The sequence below is a fragment of the Nothoprocta perdicaria genome, unplaced genomic scaffold (assembly GCF_003342845.1).
Source record: "Nothoprocta perdicaria isolate Ctin4 unplaced genomic scaffold, notPer1 scaffold_111, whole genome shotgun sequence".
NCBI lineage: Eukaryota > Metazoa > Chordata > Aves > Tinamiformes > Tinamidae > Nothoprocta > Nothoprocta perdicaria.
This window is the reverse complement of record NW_020454217.1, coordinates 2559292-2579164: the sequence shown is the minus strand read 5'-3', so window position 1 is coordinate 2579164 and position 19873 is coordinate 2559292. Positions and strand designations below refer to the sequence as shown.

General features: G+C 37.5%; 1 long non-coding RNA gene across 11 annotated transcripts in view; it reads left to right on the top strand.

The window, feature by feature from the left end:
• The first annotated feature begins 2367 nt into the window (after window positions 1–2367).
• The window catches only part of LOC112957995, a 22510-nt gene continuing 5004 nt past the window's right edge, over window positions 2368–19873 (top strand). For 2 of the 11 annotated variants that reach the window (XR_003251312.1, XR_003251314.1), the window contains exons 1-3: window positions 13153–13624; window positions 13741–15368; window positions 16905–16969. This is a non-coding gene — a long non-coding RNA (uncharacterized LOC112957995). Of the gene's footprint in view, window positions 2567–8144; window positions 8287–8357; window positions 8668–8798; window positions 8860–9232; window positions 9607–12804; window positions 12896–13152; window positions 13625–13740; window positions 15369–16904; window positions 16970–19873 lie in introns of those variants that run through there. The other 9 variants (XR_003251323.1, XR_003251315.1, XR_003251318.1 and 6 more) reach the window with 9 other exon arrangements.

Here is a 19873-nt window from a genome sequence, read left to right as displayed (position 1 = left end):
TTTTATTTAATTATTGTTAAGCTGTTAAGAAATGTACAAACCAAAATTTTAACAGTGACGTTTTGTGCTAAAAAGTTTTCTCTTTTGCAGAATGGAGTTTTTAAGACGTTTTCATAAGGAAAAGTTGAGTATATTAATAATCTTAAAAGCCTTCTCTCTCATGCCATTTCTACCAAAGTATTGCAAAACATTTCTCAAATCAAACTCAAAATATAGATGAAATGCAGGACTATATAAAAATGAGCTGTATTACTGTCTAAAAATTATTCATTTTTGTAGCATTTTAAATATTTTTATTTCGTTAGTTTCTAGTTACTGGCTCTTGCTAGGCTGTTTCTTAGGAATTATTCTGTCTGATGTAATATTTCCTCCACATGTAGATACCTTGTATTGCTCTGTGATCACTGAAGTCTAAACTGCTTGTCTGCAACTGTGTTAGAGCAAAAAATAACCCTGTATTCCATATCCTCGGTTGCTGCAAAGTTAGAAATGTGAAGCAATATCAGTACTTAGTTCATAACCTCTCAGTATAAAACATGGCTTCTCTTTGCTCACAGGATCTTACTTTTCATTAAAGACATGAGATTTTTTTTTCCCATTTTTTTTATTTCTGGAAATAGTCCTATGTAATGTATTTTCTGATCAAATTAGAGCGATGAATTCTGAAAATATCAAGGACTTCATTCTGAATGTTCATTTAAGTAATGACCGATAAAATAAAGCAGGCAGTACGTGAGATGACCTTGTGTAATTGGAAAATGTTTAAAGGGAAATTGTTTGCTTAGATGTCCTCTGAGTGCTCTGGACTTTCATTTCAGCTTTGACTGGGACCCTGGTGCCGAGGAGGAGTTCTTGTGTGTAATCCCATACAAACGTTTCTATATGTTTCATACAGCTGAATGCTATAAGATCAAATTAATTCTGATCTTGCCAGTTTATTTTAACCCTATTACAAATACAGTCTGATGTTGCTGAATGGAATACTTGAGACCTGCTATTTTCACTCTTGTTTCATGCAGGTGGACAGTCCTCTGAATTTCAAGACAGAGCAGTTTAGGGATGTTACTTGAACTAACAGCTCCTCAAAATTTCTCAGTTCACCTCTCATCGCGAAAGTGCAGGTCAGATAAGAAAAAGAAAACTAGAAAAAATCTTGGGTGATCTGTCTCTGAGAAATAAAGGCAAAGAAGTTACCAGCGTTTTTAAAAACGTAACTGTGTCCTTTCTCTTGGTATGTCCTATAGTGTTGCCGCCATACGTGAAAAGTGGCAGCTCAGCTCCTTAGATTTAAACTATCCAATTTATTTCTTTTTGCTTTTGCCAGATACAGACTTCAGACTTTTTCAAAACCAAAATCCTTTGGTACTAAACTGCCCAATTGTGTCTGGCTGCAGAAAGGGAAGAGCTGCTGTTTGGGGCTGTTTTGGGTTAGCATTGGAATAGGTTGCCCTCAAAGGTTGTGCAGACCCTGTGCTCAGTGATTTCAAGACCCAGCTGGATAAAACCCCAAGTAACCTGATCTGATCTGAGAGCTGCCCCTGCTTTGAGAGGGAGGTTGGACTAGAGACCTCCTCAGGTCTGTTGTCACCCGAAGGTTAATCTTTGTGGGATGGTGTTCATTTGGTTCATTGTATGTAGGGCGGCTGTAACCCTGAGCTATACCTGGGGGAGGAACAGCATGTGTCACCGCTGAGCACAGCTGTGATATCCAGCATCACACCTGAGTTAGCTCCAGTTCAAAACCAGCTAACACATTTGCCATCAGTTGCAGCAAATCGGTGACAACTGAATAGCTGTAGGGTTTGAAGGAGCGTAAATTGCTTTCTCGCCTCCAGATGTGGTCACAGTCGAGTTGATTTTTCTTTGACTGGCTACTTCACTATTGCCCATTGCTGAACGTCCTCTTCATTTGAATGGAAGAGCTTTGTCTTTAATGTTGCACCTCAAAGCTTCTCATGAATAAAATATTCAGGTTTATACCAAAAATTAAGCATCTCCAGGTATTCTTATCTTTTGATGGTAGTATTCATGGTGTTTTTTATTTTATTTATTTTTATAATGTAGGAAGACAGCCAATCTGCAAATAAGCTAAAATAGTTTTGGTGATTGTATTTCTAGCTGTTATTTACTGGAGGTTAAAAACCCCTCATTGTAGTGGCTCTGTTGTTGCTGTGTTCTACAATCATATACACAATTACCTATGTGGAGCCACTTATTTATTTATTTATTTATTTATTTATTTATTACAAGAACTTAGTTATAGCTTTTACAAATCCTTTATTAGACATTCCTGCCCCCTTTCGTATGTCAGTTCCAGCATGTCTTGTCTGACCTGATTTGTTTCTGCAGAGTAACCCAGCCAAGTCATTCAATAAAACAGAAAAGGGAATGCCATTCCCTTAGGATTGTGCACTGGTTGGACGAGCACCAGAACCAAGCAAGGATTGGTGGGTTGCTTGGAAGAGGAGCTGCATGTGAGCAGTTAGCCTGACTTGGAAGCACAGCTTGGGGATAAGGTTACACCTCATGGCTGCCCTTGTCTAACAGCTTGCTGCTGCCAGGATGGGTAAGTTCTTCCTCAGCTCCTCGTAGCTGCGTGATCCCACCCTTGCACGAGCTTTAGCACTTAACTAATTACATAAACCATAACGAAGTATTTCCCTTTCTTGTCTTTAAGTTAGGTTTCTTCTGCATCAGCAGGCTGAATTGGCTCAGTGCAGGGTGTGGTGTCTGTGACAGCCCGTGCAAACGGAGCATGAAATAGGGAGGAAGAGTAGTGCTCGTAGTCAGAGCAGGAGGAGGAACAACGTCTCCACCTTCTGGCGGTGACAAACTACTGGTTAGCTCAACCTCCATTGCCTTTAAATACATCCCATGCTATTCTTCTTCCAATGGACAGTGGTTTTCCTAAGAAGTTCTTAGTTATAATCTTTATCTTAATTCAGAATTAAACATTTTCATTATGTTCCTCCTTCCTGGACTGGTTCTGGGATATGCACTGCTCTGATGGCACCTGCCCAATTCCTTTGCTAGCTCTGGCCAGTTACGGAATTTGAGAAAAATAATCTCACCAATAAGAGCATGATCCCTACTTCCAATACTTTCTGTCTGTTTGTTTTGGTTTGCTTTGGCAATAGCAGATGATTTAATGAAAAGAATTAAAAATGCATGGTTTTTGTACTACTTGAAATCTTTTTCCTCAGATGTGAAGGCTGAATCCAGTGTGTCTCTAAACAGCATAACTGAGAATGGCCAGTGGTCCATCAGCCTGGTTGCGTTGGTAATGAGCCAGCCAGTACCAAAAGCAGGTCTGCTCAGCAGCCTGGCCTCAGCGTTTGGAGGCAGTCAGTGTCTAATTAATGATGCCTAATTTTCTATGACTTCTATGACTTTAGAAGCATTTCCTTTCAGTTTGCTCAGATGGCTGGAATGATGTGTTGTGAAAGTCTGCATGTGGGGAGGTAGGGTCCATGTATTTATTAATAGTGTCTAGGTCTGAAGAGATTTTGTGAAGAAAGGAAATACGCTGTTTAGGTCAGAAGGTCCAACTTGCATTTCCTTCTTTCCAGTTTGCATAGTTAATACTGTCAGAGGCACATTTGCCTGATTGCATTGTTGCAGTAAAATTTATCTAGGGCTAAAACTTTCAGAAGGAAGCTGTCTGGGATTTTCAAGATGATAGAATTAAGTGAATCAGCTTGAGATTACTTCTGTATTGCTAATAGGATTGCCTTCGTGCTAAATTACCATGTTTTATTTTGTGGACAGAATTAAGTCAAAACTCAGAAGAATTAAATTCTATGTATTTCATTTAATAACGAGAACAGGGTTATAGCTAGTAAAACAGAGTGTTTGTCTACCTATAAAGCTAATGACATTCAAGGTGCTTATTGTACAATTTCCTCCCCTCCAAAGACTGTGTGCTTAATAAGATCAGATGACCTGATGCTGAGGGCAGGGGCGGACAGGCTGACATACATCTCATCTGCATTCTAGTTATTCAGTCACCCCATCACAGGCTTTGAAGCAGATCATGTGGAATAGGGAATGAGTTGCATTTAAGAAAGGTTTTAAAAAGGTAGATAATCAAGAAAGTTCTCAAAAAGAGGATAATAATCGGGCCTAGAAGCCTGCAGCAGGAACTGGAGAAACATGATGATGAGCCTGTGAAGAAAGAATTAATGGAGCTGTCTGTGCCTGAACCCTCAGTGGCTGGTAATGCAGGCCCCTGTGGTAACCTGTGGTGAACACATCAGCTGTCCCATAACACTCCGTGTGAAGGCTTTTTATATGCTGTTGAATCAGCAATTGGATTCAAATCGGAATACAGCTGATAGCCAAGTGTGGGATTCTTAGCTCGTATGAGATTTTGTGGTACGGGATTTGTATTTCCTGGATGGATTTGGTGGATTAAACCTGGAAGTGCTAGGAATTGAAAGACCACATGGGGAGTGAGCTGATCCAACTGAGACTAAAAACAGGGAAGTTTTCTGGAAGGCTGAGGATGGGGGTATTGAGCCTTGATAACACATCACTTCATGTGACAAAATTATTAATTATGTAGCCTAACATGTACGTTACACTTCAGACAACTTGTTTTTAAATGATGCATATGCACATAACTGCAGAAAATTACAGGTTTGTTAGTTTGGAAATAAAACTACCGTCTATTACCTCTTCCTCTGCATTAAGGAATATCTTTGGACTCTAGCTAATTCTTGATTTAAAGATGTCAAATTACAAAGAAATAAGTAATCATGATTTCAATTGTCTGCTTTGTTGCAGTTTGAGCTTCAACCTCCAGTAATGTCCTAGGAGCCAATTCTCTCTCTGATTGCTTTCTTACTTTGTAGTCTCATATTAGGTAGGATGGAGTTTTGGTTTACTTTTCAAACCAAGGTGGGGTACTTCTTGTTAATGGAAATGAGAAAGTGATGAGCTCCCTTTACTTGACTGTGGCTATTTTCATTATTTATATTCCCTATAAATCATTATGAATCACTTTCTAACCATGGCATTCATGAATCCAGGACCTGTTCAAGGAAAATTTGCCAGAAGCTGAGTATATCACAAACTGCTACTTTCGTTCTCATGAACAGTTTTTCTCTGCCCCTGGGGTTTCTGATCCTGTCAATGTTCAAGTGTGTGCTGATAGGGAAGCCACAAAAGCGGTCAACTTTCAAAGCTGCATATAAACAAAACTGCACAGCAGCATGGGCTCCTACACAAGAAGCAAAGATTTTGGAAAGGGTGTCCTCAACCTGTAGGAAAATGCACGGTGTATTAAAATTTCTAAACGATAAATGATGACTGTTGTAAATTATCCTATCACTAGATGGAGTAGTAGCTAAGGAAATGAAATAGCCATCTCTAGTATCTCAGAAGGTTATTTTGAATACTCTTTTTTTTAAATAATCTATTTTTTAAAATAATGTATTTTGAATAGTCTCTTGCTACTGCATCTAGAAATAAACATTAAGCGTGATATTTTGCTGTGTCCAAATTCAGATCAGAAATAAATCATAAGTGTCCGTAGGTCTGTTAAAAGATAAATGACGCAACAAGAGGGCATTTATAATTCTCTCTGGGGCTTTGCATTTCCCAGCAGCATCTTCAAAATGTTTTATCTCTTAAGGAAAAAAAAAAAAAAAAAGCTAGGTAACACTGAAGTCATCGGTCCCATCAGTCACCATCTGGCCACTGTTCTAAGTGATTGTTCATTATATAGTAAATCTCAGAGATAAAGAGTTAGGAAATAAAATAATGAAAATAAAACATCATAAGAAGGTGACAGATGCTGTTCCAAAGTCCTACTGATAATAAGCAAGTTAAAACATCTAAAATACGGCCAGTTTGTAGGATTCAAATAAATGCAAGGACAAGAAAATTGTAGCAGGAGTTTTGATGGCATGGAGGATGCCAAATTAGGAAGTATGAATTGAAGAGGGTATCTGAAGTCATTAGCTGATTAAATAGCAAGAGTGCTCTTGTTAATTAGAGTTCTCTGACTTTGTTTTCTTTGAAATGCCATAGATATGCTGTGGAATCTGAGACTGACTTTTTCATTCAAAGGATTTTCTTTTTAAGATCAAGAACCTCAAAGATATATTCCATACCTCTCATATACCAGCACAGTGACAGATTGCACTTTCAGCAGATGAGAAGCTCAATTAGTGAAAAGGTAATATGAGCATATTGAGTGAACTGAATGAAAAGTTTTACCAGAAGAGTACATTTCTGTTGAGGTTCTGCCACATAGCTATCAATTTTAATCTGTGCTGTTTGCCTTTATCCAAGTTCACACTTCTTGATACCAGATGTCTACTCCATGGTAGCAGCAGGCTCTTTTCAATTTTACCTCCTCCGCCTTGGATGCTTGCTGCCTCTTGTTTTTGTCACGTCTGTAGTGCCTGCGTTGAATTTAAAGCAAGGGAACAGCTAACAAAAAGTGTATGTGGAGCTACTATATGGAGGGAGTTGATTTTTGTTGATCAACTGACAAGAAATTCAGAAACAGGACAACTGTCTTGGGGCTACAAGGGCTGCACATGATAGGTTATGAAGTGCCAGCAAATGCCCACTGCTTTGTGCTTGGGTCCTGTGACAAAGACACAGTTTAATGGAGCAGCATTTCAGATTTTCTGACCAGAGACTAGAGCTTGCAGTGCAACCTCAATTTGCAAATTTATTTCAGTTTATTCTAGCTGAATAAATATAAGGGGAATTTTGCTGAAGTAAAGAAGAAAAGATTCAGGTCCAGAAGTCTACAGTTAAACATTTAAGTTATGCTATTTTTTTTTTTTTCTTTTTCTTTTTTCTTTGCCTTGGTAGTATTATTTGTGTAGTGGCTTTGGAAACTGTTTCAAGGAGCTAACTTGAAAATAACACTTACCCATCCCCCCAACACATCATCATCATTTCAAAATACTTCCATTTTTAGATGACTGCTTTCTTTATATTTTTGGGGAAAAGAGCTGAACTCAGATAGTGAACCTGCTTTCGTGTGAACATAATGACCTCAACAAAAATGAAAGCTCAACACAGCAAGCCTTTGAGTGGACATTTAATAGTAAAAATGCACCCTGCCAAGTTTAGATAAGAAGGCTTTGTATAGACTTGATATCTCTTCTCTCTCCTCCATCTAAAATCCGTAAGTAATTGCCAACACTAAACCTAGCAGCAGGCAGTAATATTTCATAGATTTTCAGAATGCGACTTGATTAGCTTTGCAATGTTAAAGATAAAGCTGTGAGAGCTCAGAAAAATCTGCCATCTCTGCAGATTCCTAGGTTGGCTTGCTTTAAAATAAGAAAGAAAGGTTGTGGGGAAAACTTTTACTCTTCTTTTTGTTATCATTAAGGCAAATTCAATTAAAACAACAAAACTGAAAAGTTCGTGCCTTGTTCTCATAAATTAGGGCAACAGGATAATAATGAGAAGAGAAAGCCAGGAGATAGGGGGTTAGTTGCCATGCAGCTGTCACCACAGACCTTTATCACAATCTTTGTAGTAAATTTTAGTGCTCGCAATGTAAACTGTCCAGAAAGAGAGAGAAAGAATGGACTAGAAATAGAAAACATATTTTTTCCCTATCTTTATAACAATTAAAACATTTATGCATACTATCATATGATACAAGTCGATATAAATAGCCAACATTTGCCAAAAGCTCAGACTTACATAACTGTTCTCTTTAGTTCTGTAGAAGTCCACATACAGATGGACTCCATCATTATCTTTAAGCTACGATACTAAAGGGTCAGATCTTTCTTTTGAACTGTTTCCAGACAAAATTCTCTGGGATTCTACAGGATGTTGCTCTCTCTTTCGATACTTGTACTTCTTACACTTAAGTGCTGCAGCAGAAGGCATGATGTGAACAAAGTATCTGTATCCATTTAGGAATGCTGGTGCTCCCTGCTGAGCAGGACCCTGGCGCTGACCCTTCAGTCTGCTCTTCAGATGAATGCAAGGCTTTATAGATTTCCTGTTGCAACTTAAAGTTGCAACTTCTTACAGTTACAGATGATCCGCAACATCATTTGAGGGGATTTTTATTTTGTTTTGTTCTCATTGTTCTTGGGATTTATCTTTTGGTGATAGTGGATAAAATCTTATACACTTGTAAAAGGCAAAAGAGGGTCGGATAGGCAGTCTGCTCTAATTTTGCTGGTTTCTAGTCACGTTCGAGTTTTGGAGCAGCTGCACAATACAGGTTTTGAAGCTGGCAATGCTGCTGTTGGAGAAGATGATTCAGAGCCTATTTTTGCTGATATGCTTGAGATGGTTAGATGCCAAGAACTAGCCACTATTATGCAATCACTGAAAATCTTTACAAAAATGTGCATTTGAATGTATGATTTTGAGGAGGACAGAACGATATTGTTGTTGATGGCATATAGTTTAACAGCAGGATTGTTGGCTTTTCTCAGGAATACTAAGTAAAAGTAGTAACTAAGAGATGGATTATATCGAAATGGAGTCTTTGCAGTTGTTAATTATTATTTATATAATGTAGAATGGAACTGCTAATGCAAAGTGTTTCCCAGTCCAGCAGCTTTTAAATTGGAAAAGTGTCTTTTTCAGATATGTGATTAGGTTTGTACTTATTTGCCAAATGCTATTTAAAGAAGATATAAACTGGATAGACGCAGGTATAAACTGCAGGTATAAACTGCTTTGGATGCGTGCCACACATACTCATTTTCCTGTTGTATGGCCCGTGCTTTCATGGTCAGTGCCTTCCTGATGACATTTAGTTTGGTTTAGCACTTAAATTCTTTATTCTTTTTTTTCAGTCTGTGAAGGAGCTACTGAAGCTGAATGTGAGAAGAAGGGAGCACCTCTAGAAAAAGCCAGGTGAGCTATTTCAGCTAAACATATGCCCAGCTGGTGTCAGACTAAGCTGCTAGTGATAGTGTGAAATATTCAGTGAAATAATGGCCTGAACTTTACTTATAGATGCTTGGTTTTACAGTATGTTACTAAATGGCACTATATTTTTAATTCAAAAAAAGTTGTATTATAAATGTTGGCATTAGAAGTTTATTCCTGTTAAAACTCTTGCATTTTTCTTCTCTGAACTTCAGCAAAAATAGAACCAAGCATTTATTTGTCCTAAATTATTAATCTAATGATTACTAAATTTCTAGTACCTGCTAGTAAGATTAAATTAATCCTGATGATGCCTAAACTTCTAGTGTTAATATTTTTCTAATGTTGCTTTCAATAGGAGGAAGCTACTGAAGCAAAAACTTCTGAGATATTCAGAGAGCAAATACTATTTTAAATGTGTGTATATACCCAGTACCATTAAAATCACAGATTAAATGCAATTGGTTTCATGCCTGTCATTTAGAAAAAGCTCATTAGTTCCAGAGTTCTGCTGCAACAAGGACCTGTCATCCCTTATCAAGTTCAGCTGTGAAACCCCAGAGCTCAGAGAAGACAAGGTGACTGTCTTGCTAGAGAAGTCCCGCAGGGAGTTCGTGTGACTAGCAGACTTTGAAGGGCAGCCCAGCTCTCCTAGATGGGGAGCTCCCTTGAGGCCTTTCCAAGCTTCTCCAGGAATTAGAATGGATCTGCTTACGGGGGGCTTCATAGCTGGTAAGACATCCTTCCAAGAGTCAATCAGAGCTTTTAAATAAACATGACAAGATAACGTAGAGAAACTCTTGGCAGAACTAGACAGCTTCGTGTCATCTGAGTGTTGGAATGAGCATATTAGTTGACGTGCAAGCAGGGTAAAATCTGCTGCTAAGGCAGGGCTCGGAGGAAACTCCTCAGGTAGGTTTTACAAGGCACTTTCAGAGTGTTTCATTTTTCAAAGTACATTTAGACTTGAAGGAAAGGGAAGGACAAAAGTAGTGTGGGTGACTTCAGCATTGAGCTAACTTATATAGGACATTGGAAGAAGAAGCAAAAGAATGGAAACAAACAGATCTGTATTACTTATGAATATGTCAGTTCTCCAGGGGGCTGGTTTTAAATATATATATATATTAGATATATATATATATAAATATTATACATATATTTTTTACTTTTTTTTTCCTTCAACAGCCTTGGAAATTCATGTCTATGATGAGGTATTTTTTTTTTTCTTTAAGCAACTTCTACAAGAAGTGAGGCTTACCTGATTACACGATGACTCATGATATCTTAGCTTCTTTTTCTTTCTCTCCATTGGACTGTCTCCCGTAGTATCTTTTGCAGCTAGGGTCGCTTTCAAGAAATTTGAGATATATCTGTGAAAATGGGCAGTTGTGTAGAGAAGAGATGCTCAAATAGTGTCCCGCTAAGGGGAGGGCAGGCAGAACACCCATGGCCACTAAACATTACTGACAAACAGTTGCAGGCACCTTTGGTTCTGCCTGAGTCACTGCATGTACTTCTCCCTGAACAAGAACATATCAGTGCGATTATGTGGAATAATAGTTTGGGATCAAGGTGGGGTTTAATATAAATTCCAGTTCCAAATGAGCTTCTCTTTCACAAACCACAATTTTTATTTCTCTGTAATATTAAATTATGAAATATCTTTCAGCTATTAAAGTAAACTTTAAATAGCCAGAACATCCTTCAAAGATGCTTGTTTTAGATGATTTTTCTTCTTCCTCTAGTAAAGGTGTGACTAGCTAAACCTGATTATGCCAGTTATTACAAAGTTCAACAAGCTAGTTAAATCCAAAGGAATGTATAGATGATTTCTTGAATGAGGGATATTAGATGAAAAACAGATGGGTTTCATGTTTTGTCAGGTATCTAGGCTTATTTCTAAGGAGAGGCTTAAGAAAGCACAGCTGACTTGAAATAAAGAACTAAGCAAGCAGTGAACTTAAAACAAAGAGATTGGTTGATCTATTTATTTTTACTTGGAGTGGGTTAGTAAGAAGACTCCACAAGAGTGTTACAGAAAATGTGGAGCAATTGACTTGAACAGCCACTTGATGTCATCCTTGTGCTGCAATTGTAACACTGAAAATTTTGTCAGCTAAAGGAAAAAGTATTTTAAAGTATTTTCTTTGCAGCCACAATAATTAGCAATTTTGCTACTACCTTAAGATTTTTGTTATTTAGATGGATGGATGTAAACATAGGAACATTTCTAATGGTTTAAAAAAAAAAGAAATTTAATGATTCTATTCTTATGGCCGTTTTGGAATAAAGAACAAAGGAAAATCAGGGTGCTGTAGCTGTGCAACTATTTTAAAGAACAATTGCTCATGAGGGCCATTGTACCCACACACATGATCTCAGCCTGGTGTGCGTTTATTTCCTCTTTGCAAAAATAGTTCTATTGATATTCCTGGATATGTTGTTTATGTACAATGGACTTTTATCCCTTGCCTGAGGTTGTTAAAGTTATGGCACTAATAGTGAATGTCTCTGGCTAAAGCATAAAAGCGGATGTGGAAATTTCACTTCAATAGGGAGTTTTATTTCCTAGCAGCAGCTTTGCAGAAATCTGTTAAAATTTTAAGCTCGGCACAATCTAATGACATGCAAATGAGAATGTGACCAAATAGTTTTTAAGGGAGTGTTTTGAACCTGTAAAATGGAAGTGGACAAGAAGCATGAGGAGTTTTTTCTTGTGTCAAACTATAGGGTTAAGGCAAATAAGGCTTTTGCCTTGGCATTGGCAGGAATGCTTTTTCTGTGGTTTATAGGCACACGTTTTCTGTCATGTAGTTCACAGCATTTTCCCCCATGACCCCCAGGTCCCGAAGACGCGGCTCATTTCCCATGGCAGGCTGTTGCTTTGTGTGTTTGCACGACTACAGTATATTTATGAGAGGGTGCAATTTTGTGCTGTTGTCTGGAACTTTCACAAATTCTATTTCCTATTATTTGTAATCTGGAAGAACACTTACAGAGCCTACAAACTGATAGGAGAACCTAGTACTTTTAGGATCAAGGAATGAATAGCTCACAGGCTCACCGGTAACCTGAGAAACCCTCACTATGGAATTAGCACTAGTATTTCTGTACATGTATGTGATCCCAGGGTCTTCTCTATCAGCTGCCTAAGGAAGATAGAGCTGAAAGAGTCCAGACAGGAGTTAAGAAAATGGTTAAAGGTATGGTAGTGTTACAGTAGGAATGAAAAAAGAGATGGAAAAGAAGAAAGGGGATAATTCAGTGTGAATGAGGAGAATTACAAAGGATTTGACTGAGGTAAGAAGAAGCCAGTAAGAGCTGGCTGGATCTTTGACTCATCTCAAAACAGAGAGTAAGCAGTTGCAGGGAAATTAAATGGACAAAGGGACTTTACCCCAGAGTATAGTCATTCATTGGCACTTACTGTTTCAGGAGACCATTAAGACAAATCACTTAGTAACTGATTCTAATCTGTAATTTTGTGTGTATGTCTGTTCTAAACAGTAGTTTAAGATTTTTTTTTTTTTTTTGAAGTACTTTATAGAACATCACTGGATAAATCAGATACAGCTCCAAGAACAAAAGCACAATGGTATATAAATATAGGAGATAAATGAATGGAAGAGAAGATTTTCCAAAGCTGAGCACTTGTTTATGCTCTTTGTGTTATTTATGGTCATGACAGCTTACTTGTTTGCTAGAGTGGGGATGAATATGGTTGTTTTTATTGAGGTTTGTAGATAAGCACTTTCCTGTTGCCATCACTGACAGTGGTTTGGATCGTCTATTCAAATTGAGGTACTTCCACTGCATATACCTGCAGATGAGCTTATGAGCACTTTTCAAGATTTAAGTTAAGAGAGAACAAATATTTTTAGGAGACAATCTCAAATCTATTTTATCTGAAATAAATGTCTAAAACAGGTCAGAGGAAGTGTTTTCGAAAAGTGCATATTTGCTCCCCTGTTGGATATTACTCCTGTTGAAGGAATCCAGACAACCAGCTGACATGCAGGTAACTCTAATGCAAGCATTGGAAGTTACATGAGGTGAATTTCATCTTCACCAGTGCTCACAGCTGCTAAGAACTGTTTTTTATATATATGGTCCTGCCAAAAGAGAAATATTATCTACAACCTTTTGTATTCCCACTTGGTGTCTCTATTCCATAATTCTTTTATACTCATTCTAGTGAAAGTAGAATTAGTCATATGGCTTTTATTATCCTCAGTGATGGGTCTCCTCAGGCATTTATGGAATCAGTCCCCTTTTTATGTTACAAAGAAGCTTCACAATGGGACTGTTTTAGAACAATCTTAGAATTGTTGCACACAAGAATTGGCTTTTTATGTTTTTGAAAATTCAGACAGTATTATATCTGATAGAAGGCTCTTGGTGACTTTCCAGTTGCTAATCCTTGTGGAATTCTTTCCTATCTACTGTTAGTTTGTATCCAGTAACTGAATCTTGAAAAATTTACCTCCATTCCTGCAGATAATATCTGGAGCCTTCAGATTGACTCTCATTTTGCAGTAGCTCTTTTCTGTCACCCAGACTATCAGGAGAAACCTGGACCTGCCAAGTGCTGAGGTTGTTGGGGTAGCTGTTGAGCATGGGGCCCCACCTGTGCCAAGGTGAGCACTGCAGCTCAGGTGGCACCGTTGCACCCCCTTGGCGTGTCCTACAGCAAACCCCGGGGAGCCAGGGAGAGCCAAGTGACTTGCTCGAGATCACATGGAAAAACGTGAGTCTTGCTTTATTGACACTGTTAATACTGCTAAAGTTCAAAGTTCTTAGTTGTGCTATAGTTACTGCAAGATTTTGCCAGCCTTAATGGATCTTTGATTTTAACCCTTTTAGAGACATCGGTAGAGTAAAACGTTGTTCATTTATCAAAAGGAAAGTTAAGAAGTTAGGTATGTATAAACTCAACTGATTTAAGCATTTAGAAGACTTTAAGTAGTTAAAATTTACATGTCCTTTATTAATATAAATTTGAAATGAGATAAGAATTCTTTACTTGTTACAAAGGAGAATGAAAGCACAAGAATGACAAATTGATGTATGAGAAGCAATATATGAGATGTGACTGATAAATTATCTTCTGATATGTTAATGAATTCCAGTCAGAGAACTTGGCAATATGATGATTTATTGAGATTTTTAATAAAGTAAATTAAAAATTGAAAGGTGATCTGAATGAAAGAATCCCCAGGAATCTTCTGGGGAGGGAAAAAGAAAAGTTTGAACATTTAAAGAAGCATTTTATAGATGGAGACCCTGACATTTGCAAATTTGCATTTTAAATAGGTACATCTGAAAAAGCTACAGAGCCTCCAGTCAGGACCATTTCTCCTATTCTTCAATAGAAATAACAATTTTAAAAATATTTATTTATAAAATGCGCTGCACTCTTGCATGTACCAAAATGTTCATTTTCTTACAGCAAGAAAATTCTGCATGCACTTGACATTGAAGGATAATACACAGTTAGATACAGGAAGAGTGGAGTAAATTAGATATTTATGATTAAAACTTATTAGGCAAGGGAAATAGTTACCTAGGACATCTTCAAAGAAAACTAATGTTGGAATGCTAATTCTTCTGTGCTTTGCTCTTCTACAAGAAACACAAGGAAGGAACTATACAGAAAATGAGAAGCTATTACTTTGGCAGGGAAACGTGTAGTTTGAGCAGCCAGTTCAAACCAATAGTCATTCTTATCAGCCGAGTAAAACTCATACAGCTCAGACGTATCTTGAAAATCCAAGACCATCTGCTACGAATTTAGGTTGTCTGAAAATGTTTCATTGGTTCATCATCTAATTTAACCTGTTTGGCTGTTGCATTCATGTTATTTTGTATGGTTAGAAGCCCATTATAGAAAGTAAGTGTAAGTGAAAGAACACTAAATATACTAAATACTAAAGAATATTTCTAAAACTGACAGTATCCTGTTTACATTATTTTTTTTCCCATCCAACATTGCTCTATGTTGTTTTAATACCATAATCTGTGATGTCTCAAAATAAAAGATGAATTTAAGTACATTCCCTGTAACATATATAAGGCGCCAGGGAAACAGTATCCACTTGATATTTCTGTTTAGTGGTCTTGCACAGTGTGTCAGTGTGCTTTACTTTTCAACACATTATTCCTTTTTTAAAATAAAGAACTATTTAGCATGCTCCTCCTAACCCTAACAACCCCCGCCCTCCCTGGTATCTAAGTAAATATGCACCAGGCCACAATAGGATTTAACTTTATAGGTAGGAGAAACATTTTATATACTGTACATAAGATAGGAATGCTTTTAATGATGGTTTATCCTCTATCATATGAAATGGCTCTGTTCATACTCTGTTGAATAATTATACTGGCAGTAAACACTTGGTCTTTTTCTTCCTGCCTTTCTCAGACTTTCCTTGCAGTTTGATTTTTATTTTCCTATTACAGAAAGACAAGGATCCATTGCAGCTAACAAATTGGTAAGAGAATTTGTCTTCTGTTCTGTTCCTCTTCGTTAAGGATTGTCAGAAAATTGCACCTAAATGCACAGCACACTAGGGAAAGATTATCTCTGTCTTCACATTTTAGATAGCTGCTTAGGGAATAGTACAGTCTTGGTGACTATGAATTGACTGGTGCCAAATTATATATATAAAGGAAGCTAACAGTGTTTAACACCAATAAAGATTGTCTGCAATCTAGGTGTTTTATTATTATTTTACAGCATCATCATATAAAGAAATTGTCCCAACAGTCCTTACCCATTCCTTTCGCTATAGTACTGGTGAAATTTTCCCTAGTTAAACACGTATCCGATATAACTGATGCTGAAGGAAGTCAGAATAAATTAATAGCTAGTCTCTAACCCCGAAACTTTGAATAGAAAACTGCACCTTCTCTACAAAAGGATTTGAAACAGTCTAGTTTTTCCCCAGTGATTTGGTCACGATGACTGAGGTATGGAAAGGCTGAAATATATGTGAATTGGACGGAGGAGAGATTAGAATCTCCTGGCAGGCTCTGCTGCTTTCCAAAGAACAGAAGGAAATCTCAAGTAGTAATTCCTTTACAAAGTGCCGCGTTACAGGTATTTGATTCAGGATAAACTAAAATATTATCATCAAACTGTTACCTCCCAGCACTTTGAAAAATAATGTTTCTGTGTATAAATTGATTTTTTTATTTCCTAATCACTCTTTATAAATGCAAAGTCAGTGTCACTCCCGTCCACAACAAACATTACTTGACATAATCTATCAAGAAAATACACCTAAGTTGGCTGCAGAATTATGCCTTCATTAAATTGTGTAATTTGTACTTCATTCTAATCCTGATCATATTGAAGTGTGCCTATAGCTGTAACCTAACTTATCCCCTTTCTTGCACAAACATTCCAAAAAACTTTATAGCTGGGTAAAAGCAAAATGTAATCTAGCTGTCAAAGACCAATATAGGACAGAGATTGAAAATTTGGAGTTTTCTAATTAACTTTGCACAAAACTTGTAAAAAACAGTGGTTCTTATTCTAAGAAAAAAAAAGGGATATAATTGTTACATATTTTCCTGTAATCAGCACAAGGAGATATCCCCTGGAATAAAAAAGTGGATATACACAAAATTAGAATGAAGTGTTACAAAGTCCTGACAGGAAGCAAACTCGCATTAAATTAGCAGAAGAATTTGGGTTTGGATCACGCCGTCTAGTATAAAATTCTCATAGGACCTGATGAGCAGAGCTTGGCTCCGGTGATTTATAGCTGTTTACTTTATCACCTTTTCTGTGTTATCTCCTCTCTGATACTGCAGATCCAGCTAGTTCTCCAACTAATTAGGTAGAGAGAGGAGGTGGGTGATGAATATCTCCCCGGCTTTGCCAGCTCCCATGTTTGAAGTACAAGTCTCAAGGCAATTGCTTCTTTTCTCCCTCAAAGTTTCAGCTATTGGAAATTTGTGAATATGAGTACAAGTGTGTTGGCTTATTATTTTTTAATTAAAGGATATGCATGTCTTTTCAGGTTGCAGAGAAAAGCATGGATATATGACCCTAGAACAGTCTGAAGGCTTAAAAGCAAAGCAGAAGGTAAAATCAAACTGAATAGTTTAAAGAAACTTGTGATTTTTCCTTTCAGTCTTACAGGTCTTTGGGACTGCCTTATTTTTATAAGCCACCTGGGATGGCAGATGGTGCCAGCATACCTTCCAGCCTAGTTATTTTCTTGCCTGTATTTGCGTGGCATTGTGATTCCCAAGGATCTGGTTTGGCTCCTGTCTCATCTGTAGCCACAATCTGACTCCTCAAGAGTTTGAGAACAAGGTGGCCTGGGTTATCATTACAGTGTCTATATTCAGGTGCCACGAAAGGAGCCATACAATAGTTTTCCATTTATATGACTGAAATAGATGATGAAAAGAAAAGAGATGTAGCTCGAACAGAATCCCTGCAGAATTAGCTTATTGTGAGAGGTTCAGGCAGGAGGGCTGCAGAAAGTGCTTTTCCCCTAGGCCTTCGGAATTGCGATGCGGTCCCGTTCCTGCAGGCCAGCAGGTTGCATGGTCTACCTGCTATAATTACCCAGAGGCTGCAACAGAAGGATTTGAAGCCACTGTTACTTTATTGCAACGAAAATGTGATCGAGCCCCGCTTGAATTCCCTGTTGATAATCAGGATGCATATCTGTGTGAAATGGCTGTCAGGTTAGAGTAATATATGCTGTACCCTGGGCAAGCTGCATACCTGATGTGCTGCCTGCAGCGGGTTCGCTGTGCAGCTGCGTGCGGTTGTTGCAAGCTGAGATTAGCAGGGCTGGGTCTGACTGTCCGCCGCCTTCTGCTCTTGCTCTCAGCTGCCTGGTAGCCAAGAGATCAGGTTTAAGATTTTTCATGTTAATATTTGAAGTCCCAAGAGGATTGCCTCCCAAGTACATTTTTGAGCTTCTGATGCCTTGTATTTCATCTCTGTCTTGATGGTTAGGAGAGAGCTTTGGGGCCTGAGGGCTTTCTGCAAAGGAATAAGTTGAGATTGGATAGTGTCTTTTCTTCTGGAGTGCTGGCTGTGTGGAAAGCTTTCCTTTAGAGCTCAGACATGGCACAAACCTAGCAAATTTTAAAATACACCTTACAACTACAACCAGAGAACTATGTGCAAAAGCAGTTTTAGATATTATTTCCCAATTTGTAGATATGTTGTAATGTAGGACACTTAGGAAGATTCCTGAGGTCATTTAATTTGTACTGAAGAGTCCAGCACCCTTTGCCCTGGACACTGCTTCTGACATTTCTTTATGTGGCTTTAACAGCCTCCTTCCCAGAGCTCTTGAAAAATCTGAGAGGCCTCTATGCCTGCTTATTGCTTATTTTTAATTATCAGATATTTAATGCTTTGGACAAATAAGATTTACATGTTCTTTTCTTGTAAAATACGCCAAAGGCCAGCTACTAAACATGCTAAGATTCCTTGGCTAAAGGTATCTTGATGGCTCCAGCTGCATTTCATCTGCACATCATCACTACAAGAGGAATCGCTCTGCATTTATCCTCATACACAGGGAGATTCTGGCAGGTTTACTTAGTCTGAGCAGGACACGGCTGTGTCCGAGTCGCCCTGCAGACACAGGTAGTGTGCAGAAACCATCAGCGTGTGGTGTCCCCAAGCCAATGGATCTGAGCTGCAGTCCTAGCTCAACATGGTGACTCTTACAGTAGCAGCAGTTTTGTCTGGCTTTTATCAGTCTCCATTCGTTTTATACATTTTAATCAATTTATTAATAATGTACTGTGAATGCTAAAACATTTTCTCAGAATTTTTATTGTTTTTACTCTTCATAATGTATGTACATACAGATTGTTTAGATATATCCTTATAAAAATTATCCAGCAGTCCTATGTTTTAAGTCAATTATGTAAAATTGGGCAGTTGTTCTTGCTAAACTTCTTAGCACTTACAGAAGCACTACTATGTTTTCATTCCTTGATTTTTGATATTAAAAAAGAAAAATCTAAGTAAGCATCAGTAAACAAAAAGAAGTGGCCAATGAACATAACATACAAGCAGCAGCATTAAAAACCACGTTTTGATAGTTCAGATAAAATGCTTTCTAAAGTAAAATAAAATGACTTTTTTTGTGTGTGATGGTTAGTGTTAAAAATATGGTATTTATATGTATTTTATGAACTAGTTGCTTAATCGGCATTGAAGGCATGCTGGAAAGTGTTTGAATATATTCTCTCATTTGCCTCAGCTTTAGGCAATTATACATGTAAACATAATGAATATGCTATTCTTTTTTAAGTGGATTGGTCTCAATTTTGTGGTGAATGAATCTGCACTGTGTTTTCCTGGCATCTTTTTGAATTGAATTAATCCAATATTAATTTATTTTAGATGTGCTAGAAGGATCATCCTATGCTTAATAAGTTGAACTAGACAGCAGGAAATACAGATCTCTCCCCAGCATTGCCAGGATGCATCTCTCTATGTATCCAGCAAGCTGGGTGATATGTTGACAGAATGAGGCCAGCAATGCAAATAAAGGAGTTTTTTTTTTCCCCTTCTCTCCTTGCAGTAAATATATTCATTTGTATATAAAGTTAGAGAATATAGTTTACTGCCTGTCGTTCACTAGCTCACTAATATTTTTATAGCAAAATCAAACTGAAATAGAAATAGTTTCTGAATTGCCATTATTATAACATGTTTAATTTGTGTATTAAGTGATAGAGTATGTTTGAGAAAGTATAGTTATTTTATTTGACTTGTCAACCATCAGTGTACTGAACTAATATTCTCAACATGTACGTACATTTGGGACTGCATCCTCAGCTACAAATTAGTGTAGTTTACTGCAGTCACTGGAGCTGACTGAAATCAGTGCCACTTGTTGTTAGTTGGGCCATGACTTTAAGCATTTGTTAAGGATAAGCTATTTTTTTAAATTGAAGATGATTATTCTTCCTGTTCTCAAAAAAAAAAAAAAAAAAAAAAAAA